Source organism: Hevea brasiliensis, unplaced genomic scaffold, assembly GCF_030052815.1.
Source record: "Hevea brasiliensis isolate MT/VB/25A 57/8 unplaced genomic scaffold, ASM3005281v1 Scaf95, whole genome shotgun sequence".
Classification (NCBI taxonomy): Eukaryota; Viridiplantae; Streptophyta; class Magnoliopsida; order Malpighiales; family Euphorbiaceae; genus Hevea; species Hevea brasiliensis.
This window is the reverse complement of record NW_026615316.1, coordinates 126600-143292: the sequence shown is the minus strand read 5'-3', so window position 1 is coordinate 143292 and position 16693 is coordinate 126600. Positions and strand designations below refer to the sequence as shown.

Genomic DNA, 16693 nt, shown 5'->3' with positions numbered 1-16693 from the left:
AGGTCAGCGTCTAACTGAAAAACTAGTAATTGGATATTAGAGGGATTTTACTGTCTAAAATATAAAAGTTAATGGGGTTTTATGTTACATTTTTAAGTTGAGAGACTGTAATATTGCAACTAGATAAGTTCAGGGACAGTTGTCAAAATTTATCCCCATATTAAGCAAACTATTTAATATCAGAGAAAATATAAACAAAAATGCAGTGTTCACAACTCTTTGTATTGCATGTTGGATGGTCAAAACAGAGGTCTTGAGTGAGAATCTAAACCCTGAAACATGTTTTTCAAAGAAGTGAGCAAAACTCTCATCGTCCAGCTTCATTTCTTTTTTGCATAAGTCAGATTTTATTAGCGAAATCCAGGAAAAACTTAACAAAGTAAGCCAAACTAAGACCTTGATCAACAGATCAACCCCATGGAACCCAACCTATGGCTTATATGTTAAGTGTTAAAAACCTGGGACAGTTACAAGACCAACATGTTACATTTGTGAAGTCCGAAACCACCAAAAATGGAACACACAACTTGGGAAAATATAGCAGCAGAGAACCATTCTAATACAACATGTTTCATTTCTGCTTCCAGCTCAACAAGATTTATTCTATAACTGCCAGCTTTTCAGAGATGTTTTCTGAATTATCATCAAGCAGGAATCTTATCCCTGTGAGCTTTACTCCGGGATGCTGAGGACACAACCTGCATAGGCTTGTGCATCTGTGTCATCTTTGCCGCCAGTGAAGTTATGAAGATGACTGCTGCATGGAGGGTTTTGACATTGTTGATATTTTGGCATCTGTTTCAAGCCAGAACTATTATTAAGTGACAAATTTACATTGCAAGCAATAATTAGGAGAATTTCATATACAAGTGCTTACTACTCATTGCATTGCTTGTTTTTGAACACAGAATTGAAGTACAGTGCTTACACTATGTTTTTACTGCCCAACCACTGCACACATAATCTGAGTTAGAAGTTTCACTCTAGATCTTTTAAATGTTTTTTCAAGAAGGAGACATACCTTTTTATGAATCTTCTGGCAGCAGACACCAAAGTTGTAATCCAATGTGTGGAAGGCCAATGTGTGGAAGGCCAAACCCATTAATTGTGGTTCTGTGAATGCGAATTCTGTCAAGTCAATCAAGTAATTGCTGCCATGACATTGTTTTGGTTTTTAATGTTTGTTCTAATAACTTCTGCACATTGAATCGAAATTAATCCTTTATATCCACGAAAAGAAAATGAAGGCAGAATTGCATAACAAAAATAATAAGATGGATAGTAGCATGACCTGCCAATGCATTAATTCAGCAACCCTTTGCATTTGCTCTCCACTATCCTATTTTAGAATTTCAACAGCATCCCTGTGATTCCTCATACTTGATGAACAAGCGTTCGGAGAAAGTGAAGTCCAGTAAAAATGATTCAGAATTCATATCCCACTCATCAAGAACATATGCATGCAGAAATTTACTCTTGGATAGAAAATGAGGTTTAAGATAAGTAAGGCTTCAATTTGGGGCAAATGCTTTACATATTTTAGAAGAACTTCTGGATACTCCATTTTTTTCTGAAAATCCAAATTAAATGAAGGTAAAAACTATGGGTTTTTGATGTTTAACTTGTCTGGAAGTAATATGCTGTTGAATCTCACTTTGTTTTCAGAACAAGTGGTCTTTCAATCTCTGCATTTAGCAGTACAAAAATTTGAATAAATAGCAAATAATTAAGAAATTCTGTTGATTTAAGCTGCAAAGGAATGATGAATGTGAAAGAGAAGTTGAGTAGACGACAATGGCCTTCATCACAATGAATTCCCATCCTAGAGTTTAGAAACTTAAAGCAAAACATTCTAGGAGAATGAGAAAGGGACCAAAATTTGGTAACAATAAGAACAAAATTTAACTCTTGCCCCAGTCATGAAAGAAAATAAACTAATTCTCACCTTGAACATCAATTCACAACTCTTTTTAAGGGATATAATAGCATTGCAAGATGTCAACCTGAAACATGAATTTTATTATTATGGTCCAAAGTAAGTAAAATTTTATTTTCTTTGATTTTAATGTTCCCTTTTCAGTTCCTAGATCTTGTCATATTATTATTATTATTATTATTATTATTATTATGAATGAAGGCACTTTAGAAACGTTGTATATCACTAGCACAATTCTAATCATTAACTAGGTACCTTCTATATTTTACGTCATTTAACGGCTGTTAGTCTATTTTTGTCAATGATTGATTGAGAAATTCTTGTGCATAATATGTTGCCTATATTTAATTAGTCCATTGTTTGGAGGAAACTCTGTCAATTTAGTTCCAGATTACAGTTATCCTAGTTAGGTGATGCATACATTTTGCATAGTCATTTAGGTCTAATTTCATAACCATTTTATTTGATTATTAGTCATTTTTAGCTAATTTCATTAGTTAATTAGTTAGTTTTTCATAATTGTCGATTTTGGATTAATTTGTAATTTTTACTTTGTTTTGTAGGAAAAATGGTGTTTTTGAAGGATTGAAGAGAAATTTGGCCACTGAGGAGTGACTTCTACAGCCAAAGATGTCAAAAACAAGTTTTCAAGCTGAAATGTGCATTGACCAAATTGTGCATAACTTGCCGCATAAGCTATGCAGATCTGCATAAGGAGAAAAATCACTATTCCAATACCTGCCGAAATGTGCATAAGGAGACTACATAGTTTATGCACATTCTCGCCTCCCTTATGCACCTTCACCAAATTGTGCATAGCCTATGCACCAAGTCATGCGTTCGCATAAGTGAACGAGAATCGTAGCGCATAAGGAGTGCATAACTTATGCATCCACTTATCTGATCCCATAAAGAGTTCATTAAGGAGCTGGCAGAAGATTCCCTCAGATAATTCCTCCTAGAACATACCATTTTAGGGCTCCATGTCAGAAAAATGCTATAAATAGTCTCATTTTCCCATTTTAGAGGAGCAAAAGGAAGCGAGAAAAGGAAAGGAGAAGAGAGGCGAATTTGAAGAGTTACTTTCACCTTCCACACCATTTTCAACCAAGATTTGCAGATTTCTTTCTTTCCTTACATTTTTCTACATTTCTAGTGTTTAATTTCTTATTCCTTAGCTTAGATTAAAGCTTTATTTCCATTTAAACTCATTATATCTTGTAAGCATTATGGATAGTGAGTAGTTTTACCTTTGATTCTGGAGTAAGGGTTGTAATATTTGAGATATTTTGTGGATTTTGATTGGGTAATCCATATTTTGTGGTCTTAATGAGTTTTATTCATTTCTTGTGTGCTTAATGACATGCTTAGTGTAGGATCCCATTAAGTGATGTTCTTAATCCATGGTTAAAGCACCGAAAGGAGAAGGCCCTGTGATAGATAATCAAGAAATTGGACTTAATTAACTTAAACCTAGAAATAGGCTAAGGATTAAGAGGATTCACAGATTAATTAAAGAACTTAATGGGTCTTAATTAACTCTAAGTCCACGAAAGTAGGATTAGATTGATTAAGGCACTCTTTGTCTCACTCGAAAGGGAATTCAAAGGATTTAAGAATTAATCTCCTTAAAACCCATAAGTTTCATAAGATTGGATAACCAATTTAAAATCCCAAAATAGCTCGAATATGAAATCCCGAACTCCGGAATCACCTTTTTACCATTGCTAATTTTCAATTGAATTTAATTGCTTGCCATTTTAAAATCTTGCCATATTTCAACTTGCTTCTTTCAATTTGATGCAATTTTAGTTTAATTAATACATTGTTGGATAGATTATTAATTTTGATCATATAGATTTCATACTCAAATACCCATCAATTTGTTACCTTAATTTCAAGAATAGTTCAATTTAGTCAACTTTTTATATCAAAAATTCAATCATTAACACAACTCCTGGGAGCGATATCTTTCTTGTATTACTTATGCGACCGTGCACTTGCGATTGGGCCACATCAAGTTTTTGGCGACGGTGCGGGTGAGTTGTTTTTTTATTATTGAATTCTTTATTATTTTATTTATTTATTGTTATATTTTTGTTATATTTTCATTTTGTGTTTGTTTGTTCTTTTTTTTTTCAGGTACTTTTAACCTTTTATGAGAAGAGCTAGAAGCACAAGTGACACATCCTTATTGTTCAATCCTGAAATTGAGAAATTTTGTAAAGCCAACAAGAAAGAAACCAGAAGGAAAGAAGCTTTGAGAGAAATTAGAAGTAGACATGGTGATGAAAGAATTAGAATTGGTGTTGGTAATCTGGAAATGGTCAAAACAATGAAAATGAAGCCCAAGGAGAAGAAGTTGTTAATGCAAGCGTGTCTAGGGAAGTATGATGGATCATGCTTTTCCACGTTTTGATGACTTGAGAGAGTATAGCAAGACCAAGAATTGATGCAAATAGTTACAAGATGGATTTTGGAGTCCTTCAAATGATTGAAATTCTCAATTTGGAGGGCATCCTACGAAAATCCACATACTCATCGAAGAAGTTTGCTATGATTTGTGACATGCAAAAACAACCTGGAGTGTCAGATGATGCAGCAAGATTGAAACTATTTCCGTTCTCTTTGAAAGATAGAGCATTGGATTGGCTTGACTCTTTACCTCACAACTCCATTACAAATTGGGAGCAACTCGATGCATTTCTTGCACAATATTTTCCACTGGAAAAACTCAAGAGTTGAGAATCAAATGACGACTTTGGACCAAGAGGATGAAACTCTTTATGAGTCATGGATGAGATGAAAGGAATTAGAGAGATTATGCCCACATCATGCCATTCCAAAATGGATGATAAACAGAATTTTACACAAATGTCACTCCACAATCGGAGGATTATTGATGCTCAAGCAGGAGAATTTATTATTAAGCATGAAGATGAAGCTTATGAGCTATTGGAGAAAATCGCAAAGAATACTCATATTTGGAGTAGTCCAAGATGACCAGCTCCAACTCAAAAGAGGCAAGCTGCTTGAATGTATGATCTTGATCCATTCAACATGATTAATGCAAAATTTGAAGCACTTACAAATGTCCTTGCTAAGAAGATGGAAGATCTGAGTATGTTGGTTAGTTCATCATCATCAGCTGGAACTTCACAACAAGTGGCTTATGCAGAGGAAACTACGGTGTGGAGTAGATTATGGAGAACAAGCGGCATATGTTGGTAATTATGGAAACAAACAAATGGGAATTCTTATTCTCAAACTTACAATCCAAATTGGAGGAATCATCCCAACTTTTCATGGGAAATCAGCAAAATCAAGTTCAAAATCGAATTTTCAACCACATCGGCAACAAGGAGTTCCATATTAGCAAAATAGGCAACCACGCCTAATTTTCAACAGAAAAATATGAACCCTCCACCAAAAGCGGCAAGAACGAAATTCCACCACAAGCTTTATTGCATGATTCTTACTAACCAAAATAAGCATGATGAGGAGATGAGAGAGATGAAAGCAAGGTGGAGCAGATGCAAACACACAACGAATCTTTGGAAAACCAGTTGCACAACAAGCATCTTCCTCGGTGCTAAATCTTTTGGAAAACTTCCAAGTCAACGAGAAAACCCAAGAGAAGCGTGTCAAGCTATTACTTTAAGAAGTGGAAAGTTATAAATGATGAGAAGAGTGAAAACAGTGAGAAGAGAGAAAATGAGAAAGGAAGGCGTGAGAGTGAAAAACAAGAGAGTGCAGAAAAATATAAAGAGGAATTTGAAGAGAAGGAAGAGAAATATATACCTCCTGAACCCTACAAGCCACAACTTCCCTTTCCACAAAGATTTCACAAAGCCAAGCTTGATAAGCAATTTGGGAAGTTCTTAGAGGTTTTGAAAAAGCTTTACATAAATGTGCCGTTTGTTGATGCTCTTTCACAAATGCCCTCTTATGCAAAATTCTTGAAAGAAATTCTCTCAAACAAGAGGAAACTTGAAGATGATGAAGCGTAGCTTTGTGAGAAGAATGTAGTGCTATCCTTCAAATGAAACTTCCCCCAAAGCTCAATGATCTAGGGAGTTTTTCAATTCCATGCCACATAGGGGAATCATGTTCTACAAAAGCTTTATGTGATTTAGGGGCTAGTGTTAGCCTTATGCCCCTTTCCATCTATGAGAAGCTCAACATGGGAGATCTTAAACCAACCCACATTTCTCTTGATTGTGGTCAATTAAGTCTCCTGAAGGGATTTTGGAGAATGTGCCTCTGAAGGTTGGGAAGTTCTACATACCTGTTGACTTTGTCATCTTGGACATGGAGGAAGATTTTAATATCCCAATTATCTTGGGAAGACCCTTTCTAGCTACTGGGAGCATTGATTGATGTTAAGGGAGAAAAGTGACTCTTAGGGTTGGTGAAGAGAAATTGGTTTTAATATTAATAACACTATGAAAAAGCATCATTCGAAGCGATACTTGCTTGAGAATTGATATTATTGATGATTTGGTTGAAGAACACTTGAGAAAGAAATATCGGAAGATCCACTTGAAAATTGCTTGGTTCATGGAGGAGGCATAGACTATGACAACCCTCATGTGGCTGCATATGCTCAACACTTAGAGGAAGTCCACCATTCATTTACGCTCCAGTTTTTCATCTCACACAAAGGAAAAAGCTGAATTTAAGCAACCATCATTCAAGGAAGAAGATGCACCTAAGGTAGAACTTAAGCAACTTCCTTCTCATTCAGTATGAATTTCTTGGCACTAATAACACTTATCAATTGTAAATGCAAACTTGAGTACCTTAGAGGTTGATAAGTTGTTAAGAGTGTTGAGACAATTTAGGAAAGTCTTAGGATACACCATAGATGACATTAAGGGAATAAGCCCACACTTTTGCATGCATAGAATCAGTTTGGAAGAAAATTGTAAACCATCTATTGAACATCAGAGGAGGTTGAACCCAAATATGAAAGAAGTTGTTAAAAGGAAATTTTGAAGTTGCTTGATGCGAGGATCATATATCCCATCTCGAGTACTTGGGTGAGCCCAGTACATGTTGTTCCAAAAAAGGGTGGAATGACAGTGGTCAAAAATGAAAATAATGAATTAATTCCCACCAGAACAGTAACTAGTTGGCGAATGTGCATGGATTACAGAAAATTAAATGTTGCCACTAGAAAAGATCATTTTCCACTTCCCTTCATTGATCAAATGTTGGAAAGACTAGCTAGGCATTCTTACTTTTGCTATTTAGATGGATATTCAGGTTTTTTTCAAATCCCTATCCATCCAAATGATCAAGAGAAAACCACTTTTACTTGTCCATATGGAACCTTTGCTTATAGGAGGATGCCATTTGGGTTATGTAATGCACCAGCCACTTTTCAAAAGTGCATGATGGCAATCTTTTCAGATTTCATTGAAGACATAATGGAGGTTTTTATGGATGATTTTTCTGTTTATGGATCTTCATTTGACATATGCTTGGCTAACCTTTCTAAAGTTTTGCAGCGATGTGCAGATACTGACCTTGTGTTAAACTGGGAAAAGTGTCATTTCATGGTTCAGGAAGGGATAGTGCTTGGACATTTGGTATCTAACAGAGGAATAGAGGTTGATAAAGCCAAAGTTGAAGTGATAGAGAAGATGGCTCCTCCTACCAATGTCAAAGGAATTCGAAGTTTCCTAGGACATGCCGGGTTCTACAGACGCTTTATCAAGGATTTTTCTAAAATAGCCAAACCTTTGTCTAATTTGTTAAGTAATGACACACCATTTGTATTTGACCAAGAGTGTTTGGATGCCTTTTGCAAGTTGAAGCAAGCTCTTATCCTTTGCACCAATCATGCAACCACACGATTGGAGCCTAACTTTTGAAATTATGTGTGATGCTAGCAACTATGCAATTGGGGCTGTTCTTGGTCAAGAAAGGACAAAAAGGCTTATGCTATTTATTATGCTAGTAGAACCTGGATGAGGCTCAAACAAATTATGCAACAAGCGAAAAGGAATTTTTATCTTTTGTCTTTGAATTGGAAAATTTAAGACCTTACATTAGTTAGTCAAAGGTGGTTATATTTTGAGATCATGCGGCCATCGGTGTTTGCTCCGTAAAAGGAGGCTAAACCTAGGCTCATTAAGTGGATCGATGCTACAAGAGTTTGATTTGGAGATTAGAGATAAGAAGGGAGCTGAAAATGTAGTTACTGATAATCTTAGTAGGCTGAAATTGAATGATGAAGAATTGGATGAAATCCCTATTGATGAGTTTTTCTTGGATGAACAACTTTTCTCTCTTGTTGCTAAACTACCTTGGTATGCAGACATTGTGAATTATCTATCTTGTGGAGTTTTACCTCTAGGTATGACATGGCAACTAAAGAAAAAGTTTTTGCATGAGGTGAAGTTTTATAGATGGGACGATCCTTTACTCTTTAGGAGATGTTGTGATGGTCTAATTAGAAGATGTATTCCTGAAGAGGAGATACAGAGTATTATGCATCGTTGCCATGCTTCTGATTATGGAGGACATTTTGGAATCTCTAAAATAGCTAGTAAAATCTTGCAAGCTGGTTTCTTTTGGCCAAATCTTTTTAAGGATGTGAGGAAATTTGTGTTGGAATGTGATAAATGCCAAAGGAGTGGAAATTTGTCAAAAAGAGATCAAATGCCCCTAAATAATATTCTTGAAGTGGAATTATTTGATGTTTGGGGAATAGATTTTATGGGGCCATTTCCTCCTTCATATGGTAATAGATACATCTTAGTTGGGGTTGACTATGTGTCAAAGTGGGTGGAAGCTATTGCAACTCCAACTAATGATGCTAGAGTGGTAGTGAAATTTTTGAAGAAATTTGTCTTGAGTAGATTTGGAGCTCCTAGGGCTGTAATTAGTGATGGGGGCTCCCATTTTTGCAATAAGCAATTTGAGAGCTTAATGAGGAAGTATGGTGTAGTGCACAAGATAGCTACCCCATACCACCCTCAAACTTCAGGACAAGTTGAAATTTCTAACAGAGAGCTCAAGCATATTTTGGAGAAAATAGTGAACAATTCTCGGAAAGATTGGTCTATCAAACTAGATGATGCTTTATGGGCATATAGATTTGCTACAAAACCCCTATAGGAACTACTCCTTTAGGTTGGTGTATGGTAAGTCTTGTCATTTACCTGTGGAGCTAGAACATAGAGCATATTGGGTCATTCAAACCTTGAATTTTGATCTTAAGCAAGCTAGTGAGAAAAGGTTGTTACAACTTAATGAGCTTGAGGCATTGAGGATGGATGCTTATGAAAGTGCCCGTATTTACAAAGAAAGAACTAAAGTTTGGCATGATAAGCATCTGAGGAAAAAGGAATTCAAAGAAGGTGATTTAGTTTTGTTGTTCAACTCAAGATTGAAATTGTTCCCTGGAAAACTTAAGTCAAGGTGGACTGGTCCATATAGAGTTTCTAAGGTTTTCCCTTATGGAGCAATAGAAATTTGGAGTGAAAAATCTGAAAATTTTAAGGTCAATGGGCATAGATTGAAACATTACATAACTGGAGACCCAATAATAGGAGCAAGCTATTACAAGCTCTCCAATCCCTCACCTCTTTTCAGTGAAATTCATGAAAAGTCCAGCTAAGGACTATAAATTAGCCCTCTTGGGAGGCATCCCAAGTCCTTTTATTTTGCTTTTGCTGATTTACTTTCATTTGCATTGATTTTGTTTTTATCTTAAATCTCCCTAAATTCAATTTTTGACATTGTTAAATCTTGTCCCTTGTAGATGTATTTCAATGAAGAAAGGCTGGTGAACTGTTGGGGGAGTGACCCTTAACTTGAAAATTTTGTCCTTCAAACTCTCCCAAAAACTGATAAGTTTTGCTACATATCTGTCGGAGCTGCAATCTAGTTTATGCAGAGGAAAAATGAAATCTGTGACAAAGAGGGTGTCTGCCGTAGATGGCTTCGGTTCGTGGTGAGGTTGGGTGTGTGACTTTTAAGTATATATGCTTATAATGTTAATATGGTGGTAAGTGAATCATTTTTGCAGTTTTGAGCTTCTTTGGGTTGTAGGATTCAAGGTAGGTATGGTGCATTTTCTTGGCAAAACTTGGAGACTTCATTTCATCATTTGTGAATAGATGCAACCTTATGCAGATTTTATTGAGTTTTAATGTGCTAAATGTTGATTTGCTCAATTTGAGTCAAAATGGCATAGTTCTCAAAGGTCTTTTATGTAGGATCCATATCTACATGATTGTGTGATTCATTTTTGATGAACTTTATATATCTTGATGTGTTTTTGGTGAAAATTCTCATGGTTTATGCTTCATAGAATTATATTTCCTCATTTTAGGGTATTTTCACGATTGCAATTCATGTTCCATTGCAATCTTAATCTTGTTGAATTGTGCATAAGCAGCTGCATAGCTTATGCAATCTGCATAACCACAATTCTTGCCATTTTCACCTTTATTGCAAGTGCATAAGGAGAGTGCATAGCTTATGCAACTCTGCATAGCCTAATTTTGTCAAATTTCACATCTTTAGAAACTTGCATAGCGAGTGCATGACCTATGCACATTTGCATAACTTCAAATTCTTCATTTTCTCTCTCCAAAGTGTGCATAGCGAGTGCATGACTTATGCACTCGCATGACCAAAAACTCGAATCTCCAAACGAGGGTGCATAAGCGAGTGCATGACTTATGCGCATAACCAAAAATCAAAAATTCCAAACTGCCGAGGGTGCATAAGCGAGTGCATGACTTATGCATACGCATGACAATCGAAAATTCCAAAAGCTGCGAGACATGCATAAGCAATGTGCATAGCTTATGCATACGCATAACCTTACACTCTGAATCTCAAAACCCACGAAGAGTGCATAAGCGAGTGCATAGCTTATGCACATCTGCATGACCACCAACCCAAATTTCAAAGTTGCGAAATGCATGAGCGAGTGCATGACCCATGCATACGCATGACCGATTCTCTGAAAAGCCAAATCCGAGAGGTGTATAAGGAGTGCATAACTTATGCACTCGCGCATGACTTCACTCCCAAATTTCAAAAGTTGCGAGACACATAAGCGTGCATGGCCTATGCATACGCATGACATATTTTTGAACTTCAAAAGCAGGCAACACTTGCATAGTGGTGCATAAGCTATGCACATGCACTTTCCCCTTATGCGATCTTTTACAAAACCCGTTTAAATCAAATTTTTCCTTTCGGCAAAAATTTTTCTTTCCCACCTTCACCCCTATAAACCACATTCCTTGTCCTTCTTCTCTCACGATACTCATTCCGCATATCCCTTCCTCTCCCTTCTTCTCCACTAGCATTTCCACCGCATAAACCCTAAACTTCACCTGCATTTTCATTTCCACCCTTATCTCTCCATCCTCACCATCGGCAATGGAGTCGCCTCCCCATTCCGTCCGACTTCTCCTCTCGAAGTCTCACCATTGTCAACGATACCCCCACTCCCGATTCTCCTCCTGGCGACACCCCCACCACCTCCCCAACCACGTACAAGCGAAAAATCCGGTCAAAATCATGCGACCCATGTCCTCTGCCCCTCCTCTATCCAAGCGCAAAGAACCACCCACCCCATTGTGGAACCACCACCCAAAAGCCAAAAGCTCCAGCCTCTACACCCTCTTCCAACAAAAAGACAATTTGGTAGCTTCACATGTATCAAAGCTACCTTGGCCTCTTCTGATACAATTCAAAGCGACTTTTAAAAGACTCAAGGATAGGAGGGTACAACCCACTAGGTATATATCTGTGATTCTCTACAATCTCTTGGTTTATTTGACAATGTAGTTACATATCTTGATGGGATGGGTTGGATGGAATTTGTGCATAAGCGGAGATAGTTTATCCAACTCTAGTTTTGGAGTTTATTTCTTCATTCTCTGCTACCCTCAAATTGCATGATGTAGACCATAAGCCACTTATGAAATTTAGATGCTTGGGGCAAAATAGAGTCATTGGACCAATTTCATAGCATTTTTGGTTTTGCAATTGATGGGTTGTTTGAGTGCCACATCTTTGGAGTAGAGGTAGCCAATAAGGGTATTTGGAATCTGCCCAATTTTGCCCAATTTTGGAGAATCATCACAAACCAACCTCAAACTTTCTCTGTGGAAGATCAAAACCTCCCAAATACTTGACCTGCACTTAGGTTTATTCATAGGGTGATTGCTAGCACCATATTAGGCGAGAGGACTAGTTACAGTCTTTGTGAAATCGAACTATTTATGTTATGGTGTGCATTTCACAAAGTTAAGGTTTCTCCTGGTTATTTCTTTTGTGAGCATGTCTTTGCATATTGCCACCAAATCCATAAGTGACATTGTTTTGGGTGGGCTCATAATCATAGCCAAGCATTTTGGTTTTAATCTGCGAGCACTCAATACCGACACTTGTGGACACTTTATATTTTGATCGCACACTTAACCAAAGCAGGTTCAATTTGTCATATTTTGATCTTGCCCAACTGCAGTGGCCAGGCCCATTGCACAACTGAAACCCAACCTTTCCCATCAGTCCCACAGCACCCTACTACACCTACCCCACCTCGGCTGCACAGGACACCCAGGACCTGCTCGGCCCATACCTCCTCAATTTGAACCTTCCTCATCCACGACCCCTCGCATTCAACACTAAAGCCTTATTCACCTATCTTGACAGGCTTAGTGATGATATATACTTTGTGGATAGGAAGCTCGAGTCTTGATACACTCAAGGATCGTCATGATCACCTATTTGACCTTGTCATGGAAACCGAGGACAAGCGAGAAAGAATTGAAGGAGATGGTGAAGCAACTCATGATCTTTACGGGCATGCCACACCCACCTCCATCACCTCCTCGGCACCATCATTTGCCAGTGGCGAAGCCACGGCCCCTTAGCAACATCTTTGGACAAGGGCAAAACAATAGAACTAGATTAGCTTTTTTACTTTTGTTCAATCTTGTAGGACCTTTTCTTTGTAAATATGTTCATACATTTATAGTTTGCTTTGAATTACGTTTCTTTTGAATTAGTTTGTTTTAAATTCTGTTTTTCTTGAAGTTTTATTGGATAGCTATTACATTAGTCTTCTTTGATTTTCATTGCACTTATTACCCTTTTGTACATATTTGCCCATACTCTGTATATATTTTAATGCTTCTACTGCTGGTTGTACATTTCCCCTTGCCAATCCTCATGCGAACTTTTGTATACCTATGAATTTCCTTATGCATGTTTTGCATAGCACAGTGCAACCCTTTGCTACTTATGCGTTGTATTCCCCTTATGCAATCTGCATAGCCTATGCAACCCATATTATCACTCATGCACTTATGCACCCTACTTATGCACTTGATTTTTACTCTGCATAACCTATGCGACTTCTTATGCATCCCTTTATATCTTGAATTCTCCTCTGCTCCATACGGTAACTCTTTCTTTTGCTCTTAATTTTTACAATTCTGGTCAATATTATTTTCTTTGAGTTTTGGTTATCCACTTGAGACATTGAGGACAATGTCCAATTTTGAGTTTGGGGGTGCACATTTTGATTTTTGGCTTTAATTTTTCACATTTTGAGTATAGAACATCTCATCCCATTCCATCTACATATATTGTAAATATTTTACATATACATCCATACATACATATACATAACACATTTACACACACATTATACATCACTTAGAAATTGTACACATTGTACACAAATAGACAAATAGATTTCCTCCATTTAGTTAATGCATTACTCATTTTTAGGAATCATATATCATGCATTAAATCTTTTGCCAAATCCCTTGAGTATTGAAAAGCTGCCTATGAGAGTGATTTGACTTACCTTTTAGTTGGGTTTGTGGATTGAAAGTTTCCTAAGAGGTGCAAGGTTTTGAAATGTCTATCCCTTGCCTATATCTTCTTAGCCAAAAAGCCACCCAACTAGTCCTTTAGAGATTGGAGTGTTTAGAGGGAGTTATTGGATATAAGGTAGTCAAATGATGTCTCACCAATTCTAGAATAAATTTTCTAAACCTTTCAAGGCGAAATACCAGCTTGTACTTGAAAAGAGAGATGATTAGGCATTCTTTGATTTAAACCTTCTCATTTTAAACCTTTGGCCCTTTTCCTAATTAAAATTGACCTTTGAAAACCCCTTTGAGCCTTTTTATCCCTAATTTTTCTTGAAATCCTTATTGCTATCTAGCCAATGAACCAAACACTCCAACCCTTTTCATGAGAATAATATTGAATATTAGGTACACTTTCTAAAAAAATAATAATAAAAATAAAAAAAATATACAATAAAAGGGAGAAGAAGTGCTTGTCATCTTGTAAAAGTGCTAGTATATGTGCTTTTCACTATTGCCATTCAAAATGAAAGAAATCCACCCAAAGTATTAAAAGAAATGAGTTTGGGGGTGGCATTTTTAGGGACAATCATCAAAAGAAAATGCAAAATACAAGTTTAAAGTATCAAAATGTCCCTCCATTTTATGTGTTTTGTAAACTATGCTAGCACTTGACAATTCTCATTGTGTACTTCTCTCCTCCATATATACAAAAAATAAATAAATAAATAAATAAGAAGTGTACCTTATGTTGTTAAGATTGGAAATATTCTCATGCTTTGAATCCTTTTTACCCATTCTTCTTCTTAGCCTCATTTTGAACCCCATGGCCCCATTACATCCCTAAAAAGACCTTTGATCTCTAGATAGTACTTGCTACATTAGTGGAGATGGGAGTAGGGAATTTGCCTATGGGATTGGAAAACTATTCATTCACTCATTCAATTCCATCATTCCATATAGAGACACTTTGACTATTGATTATTCTAGAATTCCTTTTGAGCATGACTCTCTCTCTTGATTGGTTGGTTTGGGGATTTTGAATGATAATTGACTTGATGGCTAAGCGGTGAAAGCTTGGATAAGCATTAAATTCTTTGCATTTTGAAGGATGGGTATATGGATTGCTGGTATGGCTAAAAGGGTGTTAAGTTACCTTAATGGGTGATTTTCATAACTCTTTGGATAAGGCACCCCTAAAATTTTTGCACCACATTTTAAAGTTTGCTTGAGGACAAGCAAAAGCTTGAGTTTGGGGGTATTTGATGCATACATTTTGCATAGTCATTTAGGTCTAATTTCATAACCATTTTATTTGATTATTAGTCATTTTTAGCTAATTTCATTAGTTAATTAGTTAGTTTTTCATAATTGTCGATTTTGGATTAATTTGTAATTTTTACTTTGTTTTGTAGGAAAAATGGTGTTTTTGAAGGATTGAAGAGAAATTTGGCCACTGAGGAGTGACTTCTACTGACAAAGATGTTAAAAACAAGTTTTCAAGAAATATGCATTGACCAAATTGTGCATAACTTGCCGCATAAGCTATGCAGATCTGCATAAGGAGAAAAATCACTGTTCCAATACCTGCCGAAATGTGCATAAGAAGACTGCATAGCTTATGCACATTCTCACCTCCCTTATGCACCTTCACGGAATTGTGCATAGCCTATGCAACAAGTCATGCGATTTCGCATAAGTGAACGAGAATCGTAGCGCATAAGGGATGCATAACTTATGCGATCCACTTATGCTGATCCATAAAGGGTTCATTAATGAGCTGGCAGAAGATTCCCTCAGATAATTCCTCCTAGAACATACCATTTTAGGGCTCCATGTCAGAAAAATGCTATATATAGTCTCATTTTCCCATTTTTAGGAGGGGGCAAAAGGAGCAGAAAAGGAAAGGAGAAGAGAGGCAGAATTTGAAGAGTCACTTTCACCTTCCACACCATTTTCAACCAAGATTTGCAGATTTCTTTCTTTCCTTACAATTTTTTTACATTTCTAGTGTTTAATTTCTTATTCCTTAGCTTAGATTAAAGCTTTATTTCCATTTAAACTCATTATATCTTGTAAGCATTATGGATAGTGAGTAGTTTTACTTTTGATTCTGGAGTAAGGGTTGTAATATTTGAGATATTTTGTGAATTTTGATTGGGTAATCCATATTTTGTGGTCTTAATGAGTTTTATTCATTTCTTGTATGCTTAATGACATGCTTAGTGTAGGATCCCATTAAGTGATGTTCTTAATCCATGGTTGAAGCACCGAAAGGAGAAGGCCTTGTGATAGATAATCAAGAAATTGGACTTAATTAACTTAGACCTAGAAATAGGCTAAGGATTAAGAGGATTCACTGATTAATTAAAGAACTTAATGGGTCTTAATTAACTCTAAGTCCACGAAAGTAGGATTAGATTGATTAAGGCACTCTTTGTCTCACTCGAAAGGGAATTCAAAGGATTTAAGAATTAATCTCGTTAAAACCCATAAGTTTCATAAGATTGGATAACCAATTTAAAATCCCAAAATAGCTCGAATATGAAATCCCGAACTCCGGAATCACCTTTTTACCATTGCTAATTTTCAATTGAATTTAATTGCTTGCCATTTTAAAATCTTGCCATATTTCAACTTGCTTCTTTCAATTTGATGCAATTTTAGTTTAATTAATACATTGTTGGATAGATTATTAATTTTGATCATATAGATTTCATACTCAAATACCTATCAATTTGTTACCTTAATTTCAAGAATAGTTCAATTTAGTCAACTTTTTATATAAAAAATTCAATCATTAACACAACTCCTCGTGGGAACGATATCTTTACTGTATTACTTGTACGACCCGTACACTTGCGGTTGGGCCACATCATTAGGTTGGATGGGTGTG

General features: G+C 36.4%; 1 long non-coding RNA gene across 1 annotated transcript; it reads right to left on the bottom strand.

Moving 5' to 3' along the window:
- Positions 1 to 280: 280 nt before the first annotated feature.
- LOC131177839 (uncharacterized) lies at positions 281 to 1939 on the bottom strand. The gene is made up of 4 exons (XR_009147106.1): positions 1292 to 1939; positions 1022 to 1196; positions 878 to 951; positions 281 to 795 (listed from the first exon to the last, which is right to left on the bottom strand). It is a non-coding gene; the product is annotated as an uncharacterized LOC131177839 (long non-coding RNA).
- Between the last annotated feature and the right edge of the window lie 14754 nt (positions 1940 to 16693).